The 22357-nt window shown below is 40.0% G+C and overlaps 1 long non-coding RNA gene across 3 annotated transcripts; it reads right to left on the reverse strand.

Moving 5' to 3' along the window:
* Positions 1–296: 296 nt before the first annotated feature.
* LOC115299340 lies at positions 297–14738 on the reverse strand. 3 transcript variants are annotated; one of them, XR_003912137.1, is made up of 7 exons: positions 14603–14738; positions 11435–11529; positions 10644–10931; positions 6545–6680; positions 5491–5749; positions 3048–3154; positions 297–993 (listed from the first exon to the last, which is right to left on the reverse strand). It is a non-coding gene; the product is annotated as an uncharacterized LOC115299340 (long non-coding RNA). The 3 variants fall into 3 exon arrangements; XR_003912136.1 differs by lacking the exon at positions 3048–3154; XR_003912135.1 differs by lacking the exons at positions 297–993; positions 3048–3154; positions 5491–5749; positions 6545–6680 and having other exon boundaries at positions 10502–10931.
* Between the last annotated feature and the right edge of the window lie 7619 nt (positions 14739–22357).

Below are 22357 nucleotides of genomic sequence, written 5' to 3' on the forward strand. Positions count from 1 at the left end.
TGTATAAAATCTGTTTGTACAGATTTCTCTCTCTCTCTCTATCTCTCTCTCTCTCTCTCACGCACACACACACACACAGGCACACATGTTCATGTGCACATAGCTTATCTGCAGGAAAATACTTAAAGTATATTAAACCAAGCATGTTTATTTTATTTAAAATAAATTCACCTCACTGAGAGAAGGAAAAATGAGAAGTCCCACATAGAAAATGGGGAAGAGAAAAATAACTCCATTAATTCTCCCATGATTTTAGAATTGAAAAAGAGTAAGAACAACATATTCTGGATTCTGTGTACATGGATTCACTTAGTCATTCAAAAGACGTTTTATTAAGTGCTTTTTTGATGCCAAGGCTTTTACTAGGCCTTGGGTATGCCAAGATAATAGATACTGCTTCGTCTTCAGAAATGAACAATCAGAAAGCATAGTGATATGTAAAATGATAGAGATAAGCATCAGTGCTAAGGAAACCCCAGAAAGAAATTAGTATGTTTTATTCTGTACTTTCTTAGATTTAATTAATGTAGCAGATCACTTTCTCTAAACTTCCAGTCTGGCTGCCAAACAGTCACGTCCTTTATAAGTAGTTCTCCAAAGAAATACTAAAATTTTCCTTAAATCTGCAATGATATTTTAGTATTTAACTCTTTTTTGCAACTCACGGGTATGACTTGGCTTCTTCAGACAGAATATATTACTTTTCAACTAGTGCTTAACCCCCAATTTTTCCTCCCTCACCTCTCCCATGTAGGAAAGGCATATACTTCCCCACCACATTGATCAAGGGCTTGGCCATGTAGCTTGCTTTAACCAATGGAATACGAGCAGATGTGACATACACCCCATCCTTGAAGAGGTACTAATATGCTTGCATGGTTTGCTTGGTCCTCTTGAGCTTCTGATCTCTGTGGAAAGAATAGCCTTTCTCCGATAGTCCTGAGCTGAAAAAACACATAGAGCCCATCAAAGCTGTAGGCAATCCTCAGAGGCCTGTGAGCGTGAAATAAATATTAGTATAAGCCACTGAAATATTGAAGTCGCATGTTACTATAATACAAGGGTCAATCTTATCAGCAATCGTGTGCAAAAACCCATATACAATATAAACACAATGGGGAAATTTGAAGTGACTTTAAAAACAAAGAAACAAATGTTACACATCGATTGTTGAATACATGCCATGGATCACTCTTAACCCAATGTCTACCTTTTTGTACCAAAGTGTGTGCAAAGGATGCAAATATTTACCATACAATAATAGCGTACAGGTATGTCTAGGTGCCTGTATATTTGTATTAATAATTAATAATAATGTATCTGTCACTATTCCTCTTTTATTATAAAGTTTAAAAGAATTCATTATCACAATAAAAATCTGTTGCCAATCATCTAATTCAGTAATGAAAATTACATGAGGAAAAAGAGTTTTATTTTAGTAAAATAGAATTGTAGGCTTATGAAAAGCTTCAGATAGTTTTCACTATCCACTATGGCCACAGTAAGCAAAATAAAGAAACCATGTTGTAGGATTATAACTGTGTTTATATTACTATACACCCAGATACATATGGTAATGGAAATAATAATACCAACATTAGTATTTTCTCATTTGTAGGAAGGTTGTAGTTTGACCACTGAGAAAGATTTATTGTTCAATACTGTGCATTAATAATAGCTCTCAAATTTTCAAAATCATCTGTGACTAACACTCATCTTGTTTATAGTTTTGCTTTATAGTATTTGCATATTATAGTTATTTGCCTATCTCAAAACAAACCTCCCTATTCCAAAATTAATTCTAATGTCTAACATTAGATTTGTATGTGTGGGTGGAGAGAACGTACACATATAAAACATAATGCTGTTATGCCATTTCCACCATGAGTTTTTTATAAACTCTAAAATCATGCAAGAAAGCATACTTTTATACATTGAGAAATGTTTTATAAGCACCAATGGGATATAAACTTTCTTTGCAAAAACATGTATCGGCTCATTCCAGAACCATCTGCTATTATTCATCTAAATGAAAACTATTTTTACAGCTGATTTTTATAGTAGTTTTTCAATGGACCCTGCAGGTATAGTAATGTGTTTTTATCATGTTGACATGTTATTATAAATATATATTTTATCTTAAACTTATGGTGTGTCTCCCATGCTTATATTAAGAGGAGTGGGGACTAGTTTGAATCAAAAGAAGTATCTATAATAGTCCCTCCAGGAGTCCCTTTAGATTTTTGCCAGGGTGAGACTGATTTTGGGGGTGGGGGAAGAAATACAATAACCTAAAATATGAACAAAAATGGTTTCCCAAAGTTCATTGAATCAAAAGAGAAGATATGTTGGGGATGCACCATATGCATTTACTAGGATTCCTTTGCCTGTTTCATGTGAACCCACAGCCAAACAAAGGAAGCTTCTGGTTGCGCAGCTGGAGACTTATTACTTCTTCATTTGATAAAAATAAAACCATGGGTGACTCTGTACCAGTTGGTCTGCATTTGTACATGTAGCATATAGGGAATGAATTACTTCCTCCACTTTCTCTAGGTACTAAATAGATGCGTTTATCATGAATCTGTCACATACTGAATGTAGGAGACTGGATATTAAGGCTGAAAACAATGTTTTGAAAGGGCATTTTGCCTGTACATCCTTGATTTGTTCCTTTGTCCTTTTCTTCATTTATTTATTCATTCATTTAACAATAAATATTTATTGAGCTCTTCCTGTGAAGTAGGCGCTGTGCTAAGTTCTGGGAATACAGCGGTAAATAAATAAACACAGGAGGAGCTCAAAAGACGATTCCAGATCCTTCTCAAATTCACTCATCCATTTATTTATGTTTATTTCCAACACGTAGTACAATGAATAGAGTCAAACAAACATGGATTTAATTTGCACTTAACAGCAAATGTAAATTCTTAGAGCCTCAGCTTTTGTACCTGCTGTTTACCTTGAAGAATGACAGAGTGGATTACAAACATAACAGATAAAACTGCTTGACATTTTATTGTCTCCTGTCCCACACCAAAGCTCACCTGTTCCCCACATGTTAGGTCCTAGGGACACAAGATGGATAGGACACATTTCTGAAGCACTGTGCTTAGAGCTAATATAGAGAAATATCAAATGTGGTCCTCATCTTCTGGAAAATTAAATAACAATGACTAACATTTAATATATACCAATCATTGTCCTAAGCACTATTACTATTACTGTTCTTCATATTAACCTACGAGATAGGAATTACGCACATCCTGTTTTCTTTTTTTTTAACTTTATTTATTTTAAGAGAGAGAGAACGAGAGCAAGCAGGACAAGGGCAGAGAGAGAGAGAGAGAGAGAGAGAGGGAATCCCAAGCAGGCTTTGCGCTGTCAGCGCAGAGCCCCATGAGGGGCTTGAACTCATGAACCATGAGATCATGACCTGAGCCAAAACCAAGAGTCAGATACTTAACCAACTGAGCCACCCAGGTGCCCCTACATCCTGTTTTCTGTGAGGAAGTGGCAGCACAGGAAGATTAGGCCCGTTGGGCAAAGTCACACAACAAGTGAGTAGCAAGGTGGATTTCAATCCCAAGATGCCTGTCTATAGAATCTGTTTTCTTAGCCACTGCCTCTTTTTTTTTTTTTAAACTTACATCCAAGTTAGTTAGCATAGAGTGCTATACTGATTTCAGGAATAGATTCTGGTGATTCATCCCCTACATATAACACCCAGTGCTCATCCCAACAAGTGTCCTTCCTAATACCCCTTGCCCATTTGGCCCACCTCCCCACCCATAACCTCTCCAGGAGCCCTCAGGTTGTTCTCTGTATTTAAGAGTCTCTTATGTTTTGTCCCCCTCCCTGTTTTTATATTATTTTTGTTTCCCTTCCCTTATGTTCATCTGTTTTATATCTTAAATTCCTCATATGAGTAAAGTCATGTGATATTTGTCTTTCTCTGACTACTTTTGCTTAGCATAATACCCTCTAGTTCTAACCATGTAGTTGCAAATGGCAAGATTTCATTCTTTGTGATGGCTGAGTAATATTCCATTGTGCATACACACATACACACACACACACACACACACACACACCATCTTCTTTATCTATTCCTCAGTCAATGGACATTTGGGTGGTTTCCATACTTCAGCTATTGTTGATAGTGCTGCTATAACCATTGGGGTGCATGTGCCCCTTCGAAACAGCACACCTGTATCCCTGGGATAAATACGTAGTAGAGCAATTGCTGGGTTGTAGGGTAGTTCTATTATGTAATTTCTTGAGGAATCTCCATACTGTTTTCCAGAGTCTAAGCCACTGCCTCTTGAAGGGAGGTTACTAATACAAGACAATAGATGCTAAGCATCTTATGAGTGATCTAAAAGTAAGTGAATGAGGGGAGAGAAACCAGAGCAGAGGGTCCAGATCTTTAAAAACTGGTAACGTTTTAGTAGAAAGAACAGTGGATAGTGATGAGATATTATTAGGCATTTCAAGAAGGTTTTATTTTATTTCTCTAGAAAATGATTCTTCGACACATATAACACAAATTTATTATACTGGGTATGAACCATTCTACTTAGTGGAAATGAAAACCATATTTTAAAAAATAATTATAACTTTGCACCACTTTTGATTTATAAAAGTAATACATGCTAACAGAAAAAACTAACAAAATGGCAAAATGTAAAGAAAAGCACCTTAAAAATCACTCCTTGTTTCATCAACTGAGAGGATAATTGCTTTAATATTTAGGAATTCTCCCCTTGATTCTCTTTTCTGTGCATATTGTAGTAAATGTGTTTTTTACACAAAAATAGGCAACATATCTATATGCAGTTTCGGACCTGTTCTTTTCACTTATTATTTTATCCTGAGCAATAAATATTTTTTTTATGTTCTTTATTTTTGAGAGACAGAGAGAGACAGTGGGAATAGGGGAGGGTCAGAGAGAGAGGGAGACACAGAATCTGAAGCAGGCTTCCAGGCTCTGAACTGTCAGCACAGAGCCCGACAAGGGGCTTGAACCCACGAACCTGAGATCATGACCTGAGCTGAAGCCAGACGCTTAACCGACTGAGCCACCCAGGTGCCCCCAAATATTATTTTTTAGTTGACGCCCCAACAGTCTCTACCCTCCTTGCCTGTTTTACCATCTCCGTAACCCCTACCACCTTTGACACACTGCAACGTCAAATGTTCCTTCTTTATTTCATTCCTCTGTTGTTCCTCCTCTTCCCACTCCCTGCACACATCCAAGAACGTAATATCCATGAGAGCAAAAATATGTTTGTTCTGTTCTCTACTGTATCTCCAGTGCCTAAAAAGTGTCTGGCACACAGTGGGTGTGCTATTTATTGAATAAATAATGTCACAGAGGAAGGGATAATAGCGCCCTCACAAGAGATAATTCCTGGATTTAAAAGTTGGTCAGAGAATGTAACTATGAAAACATATATTCATGCACCATACATAGTCAATTATTCTTACCTCTTATGTCATTTCTAGTAATGTGGGGTCACACACACAGGTAACAGGATGAACAGTTCCTTGTGGATAATAAATAAGATGGTTGTAGCTTGCATGCAATTTTTTTTCACATAAGGAGTTCTTCTCAGAGCTCTTCCTTTTTTTCCAGTGTTTTCTCTTACATCATCTTTTTTGTCCTGTCTTTGCATTGTGCCTCATGCATTCCTGATAATCCTGGTTCCCAACTTTTTCTAATTTGGGGTCTGTTTTCAGTGACAATCTGTAACATGTCATGGATACATATATTCTCTTGGAATTTGATTTCACTTTGATTGGTGGTCTGTTGGTTTATTCGGTTAGCCTGGTCTTGTAATACATATATAGACCTTCCATTAAAATTAACCAGTTCCCTGAATTTCCTAGACATCTGACGGTCAGGCATGGGCCAGCCTATATGAACTCCCATCTTCCTATCTAATTAAAACCAAATCATCATATATGTTAATATTCAGTAGTCCTTTCTCTGATTTTTATCAGTAATGCTTGTTTTCCCTCATCTTTACATACGTACATAACAAGTACATATAACATTACCTCTTCAAACTCAATTCAACGCTATAAAAATTGTTTAGATGGGATAATGTATATGAAAGTGCTTGGTAAGCTTTCAGGCTCCATACAAACCCTATCCCAATGCAAACACCATTAACTCGCAGCATCTCTGACCATATAGCATGTCGCATATTCACATCATTTTCTGTGCAAAAGTCCTTCACATGCTCGAAGGCCCGTATCAAAGCCTCATTCCAATTTATAGGCTGAATTGCCTAGTTTATTTTTAATTTTTTCCTATGATCTTTTCTCAAACTCCTCATGGTCTTTGTCGTTTGTCACTTCTCTCTGACGTATTATTCTATCTTTGTTAGCATGGCCATCTGACAAGTGAACCTCACCTTATGAAATACAGCTCTGTGAAAATACTTTACAAATTGTGTCCTAATACAAATGTGCTAACTTAAGTAACTTGCTACTCACTTAAACACCCTCTGCAGAGGGAAGTTAGGAAAGCACTTACATTTATGGAGGACTAAAACTGCTGCTTGTCTGTAGTGTAACCTTGCTATCCAGCTTCTCTAAGGCCTGGTTTCTTCATCCTGACGGTAGGGGCTCATCGTCAACCCCTCCAGCAGTGGTTTTCAAAGGTTGGGGTGCTGGAGAACATTTGAAAATGGGCAAGTGTTTTCAGTTCTCCCCAAATGCCAGGGAGTAGTCCCTCACAACTAGAAATTGCCCCGCCACAAAATGTAGGTAGTGCTGCTCCTGAGAAACAGATAAAGCAACTCCTTACAAATGTCCTTCTGATGTGGACACGAGATGCCAGGACAGTGAAATGTTCTGATTAAGGGGGAAAAGTCAGCATTCAAACTCCATGAAATTCTTCTGCTTTGTTAAAATAATAATTTTCCTGTCTAATCTGCCCAAAGCAAATCTGAACTTGTCCTGCCATATGGGAAGCATCTTAAATTCTCAGATCAGATCACCACCCAGGTTAGAGGACTTCTATTAACAACTTTAAAAACAACTAGTTCATTTCCATTGTTGTCTGTATTTCTTTGTCTTCCTTTTTTTTTAATGTTTATTTATTTTTGAGAGAGAGAAAGAATATGCATGGGGGAGGGGTAGAAAGAGAGGGAGACACAGATTCCAAAGCAGGCTCCAGGCTCTGAGCTGTCAGCATAGAGACAGATGAGGGGCTTGAACTCACAAACCACAAGATCATGACCTGAGCTGAAGTCAGAAGCTTAAGCAAATGAGCTACCCAGGTGCCCCTGTTGTCTGTATTTCTAAAGCGTTACTTAGTCAAATCAGTAAGCCAACTTGTGACTTGTAAGTTACATAAGATATTTCCTTGGACATATCTGCTCTTAGTCCAGCTCATTAGGCATAGATGGGCACGCCAGCTCTGTAAGAGCTCTGACCAAGTTCACACAGGCCAAAAGTGAAAGCACTTCACCTCCAGGCCTGCCTTGCACATCTCTCCTCCCACCCTTGCACATCCCTACTAGGGGTCCACATGCACCCAGACATACGCAACCTGGAAATACAGGGGATGAAACTATGATTTCATAGACCATAGCCAGTGGATAAAATCTTTCTCCTTCCTATCCCCTTCCTTGCCAAGTGGGCAGTCCTGACATACAGCATGTCCGAATTCTTAAGAGCCTAGTCTTTGTGTGCAGCAATCAGTAGCATTTTGCAGCAACTGGTAAACACTATCTCCACTTTGGATTTTCCACCTTCCTTCCTTGGCTCTCTTTGTCCTTGACGCTCCTTCCCTGGGATTGTACTCCTTAATATAATAAGAGCACATACACCCTCTACTTCAGGCTCTGAAGAGATCCAGACTCTGATCTTAGTCAGAGATCCAGACTAAGACACAAGTGGAGAATTGAAACCATCATTTGGTTAATTCAGACCAAACTCTTGCAGAGATCAATTTGGATTCATTTACAAGTGAGGACGTTAAATCCAGAAAGACGGTAATGCCAACTGACAAGTTAAAATGAGCTGTCAATGTTGTGCGACCATAATACCACATTCCTCTTATAAGCTCACTTTCAAATTCTCTGGTATCTGTTTTGTGGACTCTCTAGCCTCAAACTTCCTATTCCTATCACTATCACCTTCATCTGGCAACCTCTCTTCAAATTTAGTTGGGGAAATAGACACTGTCAGACGGGCACTCTTGGGTCATCTTCTCACTAGGTCAGTACACCCATCTGCTCCTGTCCTCATCTCCTTGTCTCCTGTTCCATCTGGTGGAGTGTCCCTTCTCCTATGGCAGGCCAACTCCCCAGTATAGACCTGATTCCCCCTGGCCTTCTCAGGGCCTTGGTTCCTTATTCCCCTCCTTCTCATGGCCATAAACCCTCTTGTTCTGTTCCCATCTGCATTCAATTTACTTTCCCATCTTTAAAAGACTTCCCTTTACTGCACCCAGGCCTTTGAAGCAAAAACTGCCTCAACTTTCTTACCTTCTTTTTTTTAACATTTAATTTTTTTTGAGAGAGAGAGAGACAGAGCACATGGGGGAGAGGCAGAGAGAGAGGGAGACAGAGGATCCAAAGCAGGCTCTGCACTGAGAGCAGCAAACCAGATGCGGGGCTTGAACTCACAAACTTGGAGATCATGACTTGAACTGAAGTCAGACACTCAACTGACTGAGCCACCTAGGTGCCTGGCAACTCTCTTCTATTCTTTTCTTGACCAACTGGAGGCTTCAACTTGCACCGCTTTGCAGTGACCTCATAGAAGTTACTGAGGGCTCTGGTGCTCGGTCTCATGATCATATGTTTTATGGCTTCATTTGACCCAACTTCAAGCAGCAATCTCACAACCAAACATTCTCTCTATTCCTTCCCTGGCTTCCTCTTAATGCCCACAAAGGTACTGCTATTTCTAGATTATACCTTTGCGTGCTGCTCTTCCTCTTCCTGGAAGTGAGTGTTGCTGGACCTGAAGACTTTATCTAGGCCTGCTTCCCCCCTGCCTCAGAACATACTGAGACACTCTCCTATAAGCCGGTGATTCCAAATTATGTCATTAGCAGACAACTCAGAGACATATGTCATCAAACCGTCCTTTCCACTCAACTTTATTTCCCACCTAGTGCATACTATTTTCGAATTTCAAATGCACCTCTGGGAGCTTTTTCTGCCCACAGGTCTTGTCCTGTTTAGAATAAAATAAGGAATCCTTTGTAATAATAAAAAAGACTTTTAATCTAGCCTACATACCTTGCATGTTCTGCCTTCTGTCTTTCTCTCCAGTTTATTTTCTTTTACTCTTTGTGTTTCTAATTTATTTATTTATTTCAGTTCCTACTCTTAAGAAATGCTTTATGTAGCTTAGGATATGCTTTTGCTCTATCTAGAAAACCCTTTCTCTAGTAACTATCTATTCAGTCTTTAGTATATGTGCCTCAACATACCCATGATATGTGTAAGAGAGCTTGTCCAAGGAGTTCACAAGAGTTTGAATTAAAGCCATGGATTTGGGGATTAGAAGTCAGAACCTGGAGTTCCCGGGTGGCTAAAACCTCTCTGGGTTTTGGCTCAGGTCATAATCTCATAGTTTGTGGGTTCAAGCCCCACATTGGGATCTGTGCTGAAAGCACAGAGTCTGCTTGGGATTCTTTCTCTCTCTTTCTCTCTCTGCCCCTCTCCTACTCTCTCTCTTTCTCAAAAAAAAAAAAAGGAAAAGATTTTCTCTCCCTTTGCCTCCCTTCTCTGCTCACATGCTCTCTTTCTCTCTCTAAAAAAAAAAAAAATCAGAACCCAACCTCTAGAAGGCAAGATTATTTTAATTTTATGTCTACTTTATGGAGGCAGGAAATAAAGGAAGGTTGGGAGAAATTTCCAAATGTCTGACTTGTTTGACTAGATGGAGAGAGATGCCTTGAAGGAAAATGGCAGATTTAGGAGTAAAAATAGGTTTCATGGATAACAAAAATGTGAATGCCAGTTAATATGTAGCAAAATACACAGGTGCCTGGGTGGCCCAGTTGGTTCAGCGTCTGACTACAGCTCAGGTCATGATCTCGTGGTTTGTGAGTTCAAGCCCACATTGGGCTTTGTGTTGACAGTTCAGATCCTGGAGCCTGCTTCAGTTTCTGTGTCTCCCTCTCTCTTTGCCCCTCCTCTGCTCATGCTCTGTCTCTCTCTGTCTCTCAAAAATAAATAAACATTAAAAACATTTATAAAAATAAAAATATCTGGCAAAATGCATATGTATTTGCTCTTTGACTTAGCAGTCACATTTCTGAGGCTCCTTTCTAAAGGTGAACTGACAATAAAATGCTGAAAACAAGCCAGGGTTACCAAGGGGGGGTTCGATGAACAAGCTATAGCACCTTCATATAATAGAGTACCAAGAATATGTCCAAAAAGGAATAAAGTTCTCTATATATTACAATAAAGATTTCTTTAGAATATATTGTTAAGGGTAAAGAGCAAAAAGGAGAAAGCATATATAGAACATTACCATTTATCTACAAAAGGGAGGAGAGGAATTAACTATATATGCTAGTATTTGCTTATATTTAAAAAAATGTCAGACCACAAATCCTTTAAATGGCTACCAATAAAGGGAGGGCCTAAGACTGTAATGCGGACCTGATGAAGTCTTAATCAGCCTGATGAAGAGCTCTGGAGCGAAGACTGATAAAAGAGTCCTGATTGGGTCTTAATGGCCATACACGGATTCTATCTGCTTGGGTGGCCATAACACACTGTCATAGACCAGGAGACTCAAACAGACACTGATTTTCTCATGGTTCCAGAGGCTGGGGAGTCCGAGATCAAAGTTAGACAGGGTTCAGTTCCTGGTAAGAACTCCTTCCTGGCTTGCAGATGGCTGGCTGCTTTCTCTCTGTGTCCTCACGTGGCTTTTTCTCCATGTTCCTGAGGATAAAAGGAGAGTTCTCTCTCTTCCTCTTCTGTAAGGCCACTAATCACATTACCAGGGCCCCATGGTCATGACCTGATCTCACCCTAATTGAGGTCAAAGTCCCCATCTCCAAATACCACCTGTCTTAGGCTGTTTAGGCTGCTGGTATCACAAAATACCATAGACCTGAAAGCTTATAAACAACAGAAATTTATTTTTTCTCACAGTGCTGGAGACTCAAAGCCCGAGATTAAGAAGCCAGCATGTCAGGTGGGGGTCCTCTGCTGGGTCACAGACTTCATGCTGTGTCCTCACGTGGCAGAAAGGGCTAGGGAACTCATGTGCTCTCAATTATAAGAACACTAATTCCATTCATGAGAGCTCCACTATCATGACCAAAGAACCTCCCTTCGCTGCCCAAAGGCCCCCCCACCTCCCATTACCATTACATTGGGCATTAGTATTTCAATATATGAATTTGGCAGGGATACAGATATTTAGACCACAGTACTATCACCTTAGAGGTTAGGTCTCCAATATATAAATTAGCGAGAGGAGGTCACAAACACTCAGTCCATAACAGATCTTCATTGTGCTTAGGCTTGGGGTTGCCTGGAAAAAGCAAGATTTCAGTTAAACCATAGTAAATCCTGAAGGCATTGAAATGGAAGCTGTCAATTGACTTCAATCTTTGCAACTGTAGCCGGACAAGAAGTTTTCTCTTGAAGGGTCTGCTAAGTGGTACATGTGTGTTTCCACCGCTGTCCACTTCCCCCTCGGGAGTAACTCCTGCGGAGTTCTTTGCAGAGCAGGGCGGGGGTGGGGTGGGAGTTGGGATACTTGATTGTGCAATGTACTTGTGCCCTTTGGTTCTGTTTATGTATGACCCCAGGTGTAACACTTCTATCTTAGGATGGATTGTTACTGAGACCGTCCAACTTTATAACCCAGTGAGTCTATCAGAGTTCCAAGGTCATGGGCAGTCTGAATGCCTGGTCACTTAGTATCCTGTGGTCAGTTATTCCAATCTACCAGGACCCAACAGCATATCAGAAGCGGTTTTCCAGAAAGGGCCTAATTCTTTGCTGTGGATCAGGGTCTTTGATCTAGAAGCCCAAGGACCTGCATTGTGACCCTTTCACTAGAGTTTGCCACAAATTCTATACTACAATATTCCCACCACTGATACCTCCATCACCATAGGAAATGCCAAATTTTATGGTTCAAGTGGAAGAGCTGCCTGCACACAGCCCAGATCTGCTGCAGAGTCCTTCCCTATTCTAGGCCCCACTCAAAGCAGACAAATTTTCATGACACCAGTATAAAGGCAGTATTTCTAGGCAGTGGAATTTGCTGCCTTCCAAACCCGAAGAAGCCCACCCGACATTGTGTTTTCGTCTTTACAGAAAGATGCAAGAGGCATAAATTTGTCTTTTGCTTTGGAGGAGATATTCTGGGAGATGCCTGACCACTGGGGTTTTAAAAACTTTACTGAAATGGCAGGTCCCTGAATTATCAGAGGATGTATGGCCCACCCACTGGAGTACATGCACGTACTTTATCAAGACTTCCACAGTGCTAGCCACCTCTGGCTCACCTGCCAGATCAGAACAATGTCGTCACTGTGATGAATGAATGTGATGTTTTGTGGAACATCCAGAACGTTCAGATCTCTTTGGACTGTACTAATGTCAGATAGCAAAAGAGTTAACATAGCACAATGATAAAACTTGAAAGTGTATAGTTCTCCATTTCACGTGAACTGATTCTGGTCCTTTTTCTTGATTAGAATAGAAAAGAAATCATCTTTCATGTTAATGGCCATATACCACGCACCTAAGGTCATAATTAATCTGCTCTAATTAAGATGCCATGTTTAGCGTATTAGCTGCAACTGGGGATCTTACTTGGTTGTGCCTGCAGTGACCTCCCATCCTTCTCCAGAATCTAGCGTCTGGTTTCAGCAGAGGCCAGGCTGGCTGGACACATGGAGACATGGTAGTGGCCGCCATCACTGCATCCTTGAGATGCTTACGGCTGATATGAATCCATTCCATCCTCCCTGGGATACAATACTGTTTCTATCTTGAGTAGGGGTGAGAATGGGGCAGTTTCAGAGGTTTTTACTTGGCCTACTATCATATTTCTTACCTTCATAGGCCAAGTGTTACTTCAAATGCCAAGAAATTCAATCTCAATTACATATTCAGCAATTGGAGAAATAACCACAGGGTCAGTGCACAGACACAGTATACTGATTTTAGGCCATATTGTGGCAATGAATCCACTTAAATCCTTGTTTGCTTTTGTATCCACTCTGCAGTGGGTTATAATGACACCTGGTTTCTAGGTATCCATATTCATCAAGGTTTTTCAGGGAAACAAAACTAATAGTGTGGGGAGGGAAGGTATAAAGAAAGATTTTAAGGAACTGGCTCATGTGATTGTAGGGACAAGCACATATGCAAGGCAGGCTGGCAGGTTGGAGACCCAAGGAAGAGTTGATACAGTAAGTCAAGTCCAAAGGCAGTCTGGATGCAGAATTCCTTTTTCCTGAACAGGACCTTAGTCTTCATTCTTAACCCCTTCAACTTATTGGATGAGGCCCACTCAGAATTACAGAGAGTAATCTGCTTTACTCAAAGTCTATTAAGTTTAAGTGTTAGCCACACCTGAAAAATATCTTCACCACAACATCTAGTCTGGCATTACAACAAGCATCTGGGCACCATGGCCTAGCCAAGTTGACACATAAAATTAACTGTCACAGTATCAATATCAAATAGCAGGCCGTGTTCCAATAATTTTCAAAATGTATTGGTATTTCTCTTTCCCCAATGTACCATCACCCAAACAAATGGCCATCCGTCCTTTGGGAAAGAGCAAGGAGAATTTGAGTATATATGTGCTGAGGTAGTTCAGGGTGCTTCTTCCTGGAGACAAATTACTTCTTTATTCAATGGTGTCAGTATTTAGGTAATATCAGTTTACTATATCTCCCCTCCAAATTTACCCAGCAGTACTAACTCTATGATAATGTATGAAATGCTTTTAAGGATTTCACCTTTCTATCCTTTCTAGTGAGCAAAATGCTAAGCTTTCTCGATGGCGGGTGCTAGAGGAATATTACAGAAAGAAGGACTTTCTTCTCTCATTCTGGCTGCTGTGCTGTCAGTCAGGGACGTGGTCAGTGGTGTTGATCCAGCCTTGCTCCCAGAATACGCAGCCCAACCTAGCCTGATCATCTTCCCATGGCCCTCTCAATACAAGTACTGTGCCCTCCAAGACCCTTGCCCGTACCAGCACCTCCTTCTGCCGACCTCTACCTCTCCCCCAGAGGGAGAGGACTCCAGGTTTGGTATCCCTGACAATGGTGTGGACTGATTGACATGGACACTGTGCTCTCCAGGCATCCCATTTGCACCAACCACTGTGGACACCCTTCCCCCACAATGATTGTCTCCCTGCTTGTCCAGAAACTAACCAGGTCTGATCTAGAAAAATCAGCACCTTTCTCTGCCACTCAGTAGGTTGCAACCATCACTTCTGAACCCCAGGCTTCAGAGGAGAACTCCCTCAATAGAAGTCGGTGCTTCCTTGGCTATTTCCCCCCAGCCTCAGAGTACCCTTACAACTTATACTTATTTCTTTACCATAGCCTGATCATTCTTAATAGTGTACTTACCCTTTTAAAATCATGGTGTGGTTTCTGTCTCTCGATTGGACCCAGACTGATACAGACTGGAAATGACTCCAGAAAGGTAGGATTTGGGAATCAGATCGGTCATCCGCTGGTCTTCAGTGCAGTGTTGATGACATTGCTAATGGGAAGTGGGATGCTAGTAACTCACTGCATGTGATGACATCACAATAATCACATTGTGGTTGATTGTGATGGAATACCAGATGAAGCAAGCACCTGAGAAACTTAAGTGACCATTATGGCAGTCTATAAGGACTGCTGTATAGGATGGATCCTTTTGAAAGCACTTCAGAACTTACAGGAAAAAGATAAAAAAGACACACAGAAGCCCATAAACTTTTAGCTCCCCTTTGAAAGTAGTTTTCTCTTGTACCCTGTGTATGTCCACTGGTTGCTTGTGACCCAACGGGCTGCTTCCTGCTTGTCCAGTGACTGTGGACCAACTCTGATCTGGGGTGTTGGAGAATTTTTCACTGCAACTAGTTGCGAACTGCAACTATCCTGTCTCTGGTGAAGTCTAAATTCCTGTACGTGCGTGTCCTGCCTTGGTTACTCTCCCTCAGCCCTAAGATCTATTTATATCTTATAGTGACTCTTTGCTCTGAACTTCCCTTGTTTAAATCAGTGTAGAGGTGCCTGGATGGCTCAATCAGTTCAGTGTCTGTCTTCAGTTCAGGTCATGATCTCCCAGTGGGTGAGTTCTAGCCCTATATAAGGCTCTGTGTGGAAAGCTCAGAATGTGGAGCCTGATTGGGATTCTGTGTCTCCATCTCTCTCTGACCCTCTTTTGTTCTTGCTCTGTGTCTCCCTCTCTCTGAAAAATAAATAACATTAAATTTAAAAAATTAGTTAAAAGGTCATAGTATAGTTTCTATCTTCTGAATGAATATATATATGTATATATATATTCATATATATATATATGGACTCCAGGTTTGTTGTCTGACACAGGTCTAGAAACTGAGCAAGGAATTGCGAATTTTTATTAAGACCATCTGCAGCCATCTGTTTTATTCATTCTTGCTTTCTTTTGACTAGAGACATAGAGCAGCATAGAGTTTTTTCTCTGCTTCTGTTTTGTCTCAAGGGATACTGTTCTACTAATCATCTCTACACCCCTTCGGGTCAAGTCGTCTTGGATGCCACATCAGCTTTGCCCATCATTACAATCATCATGAACCATTGTGAAGCATTGGTGGTTAAGCACTACTGCGTGTCTTCGTCCCCTCCTATCAATGAACCAAGTTCTCTTACCTCCCCTACTGTCAGAGGAGAGCCACCACTAAACTTCTGAGTGATGGATAGATGCTTCTCTCGCTGACACATACCTGATGGCCTTGGCAAATTGTGTAATCTATGGAACTTCCATGGAACAAAATCCTCTGGTGGGTTTTTCAGCCTCCCATGATATGTCTGCTCAAGTGTGCCCATTGCCTGAACTTTTCATTCTTTCTGTTCACCATATGCTACAGAAACTCGAGAATTTCAACTTAGCTCAGCATAAACCATTGCTTTCTTCAGCCACCCTTGCACTGAGTTTGTATTGTCACCTGAATTTCTCAGAAGGGCGCTAAACCCAGTATCTTAAGAGAGTTACCCCAATTCAATAAACTCTACCTTATTCAGTCTTATGTTCCAGCCCCTTTGATAAAATTTTCACAAGATCCAAAACTGAGGTATCCTCGGTTCTGTGTGGAAAATGCTGACTAACTCTCACAGCTCCTGTGGAGTACAGGCTCTGTCCTCCCTTATCAGGCTAAACAGGAACCTGGCTGTCTCCACATACTTATTAACTTGGTGGTTTGGGCCCAATTGCACTGTGGAGAAGAGGTCTCTGGAATATCTTCCTCCATGAAGATAGTATTAGCTCTTAGTGAGAAGGGGTTGGCCACCTTTGTAGGCTCTGAGGATTTAGATAAATCTGTGGAGGAAAAATCTTCAGAAAATATGCAAATATCCCTATCCTGTGAGTCAGGATTCCTGGGCTTCCCTATCAGGGCCTTGACATTGGCATAATAGACCTTCTTGGGTTATATATTCAATTATCTTTGAAGCTAGGAACTCTATTCAATTCTGAGTTTGTTTTTTTAGCTTTTTCTGCCTCTCACTACAAGAGAAAAGGGGGCCTCTAGGATACCAAAGAGGCTCTCTGGCCTTCATAGTTTTCCATTGTTAATTGCCCTCAGCTTTTCATTATCCCTCTGTAAGACAGAGGATCTGTAAGATACAATTTCATAGCAAATAGCCAATTCCAGTGTCCGTGTACGTATGGCTTCCCAGTACCAGGCTTCAGACCAGTTTTGCAACTTGTACAGAGGGGAGGAGTTTAGATTCTACCACCTTTCCTCCTGTTCAGGTGCAATCAAATGATCTAGAGGTCAGATGACAAACCTAGGAAGAATTTAAACAGCCCTGGAAGTTTTTAAGGCGAAGATTTTTATTGGCTTACATAGGCACTCAGTCTTGTGTTTTGTCTTTCTTTCTTTTTGGATGTATATATTTGCCATATATAGAATAATAAACTTCTTTTCTTCATTTGTCTATAAACTTTAGAAATCTGAGCATTTCAGTTAGGTACCAAACACGAAGCATTAATTCCCCATAACAGAATGTAGTTCATAAGGACTAGTCTTCTTCGGTCACTGAATTATAAAAGTTACCATGAATGGAGCGTTTTATTATCAGTGTACATTCTTTATTGAATCTGTGCCACAGCACTACAAAATAGACATAACTCTCTTATTTTGCAGATCAGGAAATTAAAAAACAAGGAGCTGAGGTGACTTGCCCATGATCACACCCACTAGTAGTAAGTAGTACAGCCTATCTGACTCCACACTCAAAAGATCAAATTTAATTAACTGAATCTTTTAGATAATTCAAGGTAGACATGCTTTCCTCCAAAATTAAAAATTCAAAACACTCTTTAAGGGTTAAGAAAACTTCCACAGATATTAGCCCTAATATTTTTTTTCTGTGTTTCCTTCCCTATTTTAAGAGAGAGTATCTATCTTAAATCCTGGAACCTGAATAACTACTAATTATTCTAGGAGAATGACCAAGAAGGAAAGCTCAAGGGCATACATAAACTTTTATGTGTGATTACCTTGGGGTGGTTATCTCCACTCCAACCCACAGTTGAGGGCATCAGACAAAACACTTTCTCCAGATTCAACTACAAAATAATGCCTTCGTTATTATTATCATACAAACTGGGTTAAAATATGGAAAAACTGAGTTTACATAATTTTATAAAGAAAGGAAGGCCTTTTATTTTGCTAAGCATAAATGGGCTTATCATTTTTGTAAGTGATTGAGGGACAATAAAGTTCCTTTATGTAACCTTTTCGTCTTGTTATTATGGGACTACTTTTAATATTATTATCCTTTCCCACTAAATTCAGTAGGATCTCAAGCCCCCAAGTATGCATCTGTTCCCATGAGTTCCTGGATGAACTTTTCTTCCTGGGACTGCTGAGACTCCAGGTGTCCCCTGCTGCTTGGGCAATTAATGGGCTCATTCCCAAACTGCCACTTCTTCCCTGCCTGGTATCACTGACCATACCCAGAAATGGAAAAGGGTCTCTGCTTTCAGCAGTCATCTCTTTGTATTTGGCTCACAAAGAGCTTGATAAATTCTTCCTTATTGGCTGAAATGAAACACATTTGGTAGGAAATCAAAGTCCTACTTGAAACAAGTCTTGTTGAAAGGTCAACTTAAACCCCAAATTGACTCATGTGTCTTAATTCTTTCCTATCTGAAGATGATTTTACTCCATGAAATTAGGGATGATCTTCTTCCTTCCTTTCTTTCTTTCTTTCTTTCTTTCTTTCTTTCTTTCTTTCTTTCTTTCTTTCCTTCTTTCTTTCACTTTTGAGGCTTAAATACCCACATACTAGATTCTACACAATGATATTTACAGTTTATGTCCTGCTTTCTCAAAAGCCCTAGGACCCACCATGAATATCCGTGAGCATCTTCAGGACAATTTTTATTTCTAGGAGTTAACAAGAATCAATGCTCAACTGATGTTTATTTGAAGGAGTGGCTACATCAGTGAGAGAAAACTACTAAGTGAGCATAACAGTTATGTTACATGAGAAAAGTTTTATCTGCAATATTTGTGCATTTAAAAATACCTATGTAATATATTTGCAGGTATTTTTTAGACATTATGATTTCTTTATTGGATGTATAATTTTTATTGGAGTATAATTCATATACATTGTTATGTTAGTTTCATGTATAAACATAATGGTTCAACAAATTTATACATTACTCAGTGCTCAGCACAATAAGTGTAAGTCATCATCTGACAGGAAACATTATTGCAGTCTTAGTGAGATGGGACCATTTGCAACCACATGGCTGTACCTAGAGGGTATTATGCTAAGTGAAGTAAGTCAGACAGAAAAAGATAAATACCATCCGATTTCACCCAGATATGGAATTTAATTAACAAAATAAATAAACAAAGAAAAAAGAGACAAACAACAACAAAAACAGACTTTAATACAGAGAACCTACTGGTGGTTGTCAGATGGGAAGTGGGTGGGGAAATGGGTGAAATAGATAAAGAGGATCAAGAGGTACAAACCTCCAGTTACAAAATAAATAAGTCATGGAGATGAAAAGTACAGCACTGGGATACACAATTTTTAACAAAGTATAACTGTACCTTTGCTTTGAAGCATGTATTTGTATCTACACCCATACCTCTCTCTTTCTGTCTCTGGTTAGCTAAATCCTTTTCATATTTGTCTCTACACTTTCTTCATGTTTTTACTATTACTAGTGATAAGGAGTGATGTATCCAGTTTAAGAATTCACTACAAACATATTCCCTAAGACACCCACAGAAGGTGTTAGGTGTTCCACACTTTGGCTCTCCATTCTTCCCGCTAAGTGCATGGTGGACCAGGACCACCCTACAACCCTGGGCCAGGTGGCTTCATGGAGACCCATGTGAATGGAAATCCTAAAATTGTGTAGCCACACGTGGTGGCCCTAAAATTACATGTTACTAAAATTTTTATGGGCATATTTCCCTGTCTCCTTTCGAAATTACAGAGCATGACTCTCGAGTCAAATCCCTATCAAATCTTAGCACTGAACTGAACCAGGAGTGTGGCAAACTCCTCCACTGAAGAATTTCAATCATTTTAACAGTAAAAAATAATGTAAAAATAGTATATCTTCTCAGAATGTTTTTAAAAAATATTTATTTATTTATTTATTTTTAGGGAGGGGATGGACAGAGAGAGAGAGAGGGAGAGAGAATCCCAAGCAGGCTCCATGCTGTTAGTGGGGAGCCTGACGCAGGACTTGATCTCATAAACTCTGAGATCATTACCTGACCTGAAATCAAGAGTTGGATGCTTAACTGACTGAGCCCCCCAGTCACCCCAAAGATGATTTTTTAATAGACTCATTTGAGTCTACAATGAACTTCCACATTCATTTTCCCATTGTATTTCCATACCAATCCAGGGTATAAGGTCTACAATTCTCATTGTATCACACTTAGAACTGAGGTTTAGGGAGATTTAGTAATTTGACCAAAAGTCACACAGCCTTATTTAGGGACAGACTTGGGGTTCAAAGTGGTGATTCCAAATGCTAAAAAAATTTCCACTATTAAGTTTAAAAAAAATCAGAAATACCTTGCCTGTGCCAGAGAGAAATCAGTGACCTCATAGGTGTGTCTAAAATCAAAGGGGGTCCAAAGAGGACATCCAGATGGCTAACAGACATATGAAATGATGCTTAGCATCACTCATCATAGGGAAACACAAATAAAAACCACACAGATTCCACTCCACGCCAGTCAGAGTGGTTAAAATGAACAAATCAAGAGCTATAGATGTTGGTGAGGATGTGGAGAAATGGGCACCCTCCTCACTGTTGGTGGGAATGTAAACTGGTACAGCCACTCTGGAAAACAGTGTGGAGGTTCCTCAAAAAAACTATCCATAGAACTCCCCTATGACCCAGCAATAGCACTGCTAGGGATTTACCCAAGGGATACAGAAATGCTGATGCATAGGAGCACTTGTACTCCAATGTTCATAGCAGCACTGTCAACAATAGCCAAAACATGGAAAGAGCTTAAATGTCCATCAGCTGATGAGTGGATCAAGAAGATGTGGTATATATACACAATGGAGTATTACATGGCAATGACAAAGAATGAAATCTGGCCATTAGTAGCAAAGTGGATGGACCTCGAGGGTATCATGCTAAGCGAAATAAGTCAGGTGGAGAAGGACAGATACCACATGTTTTCACTCCTAAGTGTAACAGGACAAACTTAACAGAGGACCATAGTGGGGGGCGGGGGGGGGAAGGGGGAAAAATAGTTAGGAAGAGGGAGGGAGGCAAATCATGAGAGACTCTTGAATACTGAAAACAAACAGAGGGCTGAAGAGGGAGGGGAAGTCATGGAAGAGGGCACTTGTGGGGAAGAGCACTGGGTGTTATATGGAAACCAAGTATAAAAAAAATAAAATAAATAAAATCAAAGGGGGTATCACAGTATTATATAAAAGCTCAAAAGAATGGAAAAAACATTCACAGAAAAATCACTTACCTTTCAGAAGGGAAATTTTATTTCATTGTATATTAGAGAGGTGACCATTCAGTCCACTCTACTTGGTGAAGTTGTCTTAGTTCTACTTTGCCCTCAATATGGACTTCCTCACCTTCCCATCTTTTTTTCTTCAGGTTGAAGCGTTGTTTGGTAAACAGGTTTTTTGGGGAAGGCAGTGCCTTTGCAACACTAGGTGAGGTGGAGGACTAAGAACTATCTGAGAGAGAGATGTTCGTATAGCCATAGCCATTAACGTGGGTGGTCCAAGTGCAAGTAGGGCTGGCACCTGTTTTGGAGTCGGGATGACTAGGTAAGTTAAATTTTCAGAAGAAGTATCAATTCCCTGTTGGCCAAACATCAAATAAATATATTTGATCGAAGGATAACAATCTGGAATATTGAAGAAATTCTTCTATTTCTCCCTTTTCACATCCGTACCACACAGAGATGTTCCCTTCCTTACTCATATTTCACTTCTACTTTGGCTACCTCTTTATAGTTTAAGTCTCTAGTGTTGTAAACATACAAGCAATGAAGCAAAAAACTTTTAGGCCCACATATTGATTTCACACTATTAAATTTTACATACATGTATGCCCATGTAAGCACCATCCAAATCAGGCATCCAGGAAGCTTTCACCTACCTGTGCCCCATTAATAACCCCTCCTGCAAAGTAACCACCATTCTGAGTTCTATCACCATAGACTAGTTACCTGTTTTCACACTTCTCATAAGCAATGTAGTAGGCGTTCTTGAGTCAATTTCTTTGTTTAGACATTATGTTTGCAAGATTCATCATGCTCCTCTGTGTAGCTGCAGTCCATTCTTTTTCACCACTGTGTAGTATTTTACTGTGTATTACAGTCATTCTGTTTTCAATGTGTGCTGTGTTGCTTTCATTTGTGAGCTATCATGAATCAAGCTGCTATGAATCATGTTGCACAAGTCTTTTGGTGGACATATGCCCTTATCTTTGTTGGGCACATCCCTAGGAGAGGAATTCCTGGGCCATAGGATAGGCATATGGCTAGTGTTAGTGGATATTGCCAAAGACTTTTTCCAAAGTAGCTTTTCCAGTTCTCATTCCAGTTGGCCCACATTCTCATCCACTCTTGATAGTGTCAGGATTTTTCATTGTAGTTCTTC

The sequence above is a fragment of the Suricata suricatta genome, chromosome 8, assembly GCF_006229205.1.
Source record: "Suricata suricatta isolate VVHF042 chromosome 8, meerkat_22Aug2017_6uvM2_HiC, whole genome shotgun sequence".
Taxonomy (NCBI): Eukaryota; Metazoa; Chordata; class Mammalia; order Carnivora; family Herpestidae; genus Suricata; species Suricata suricatta.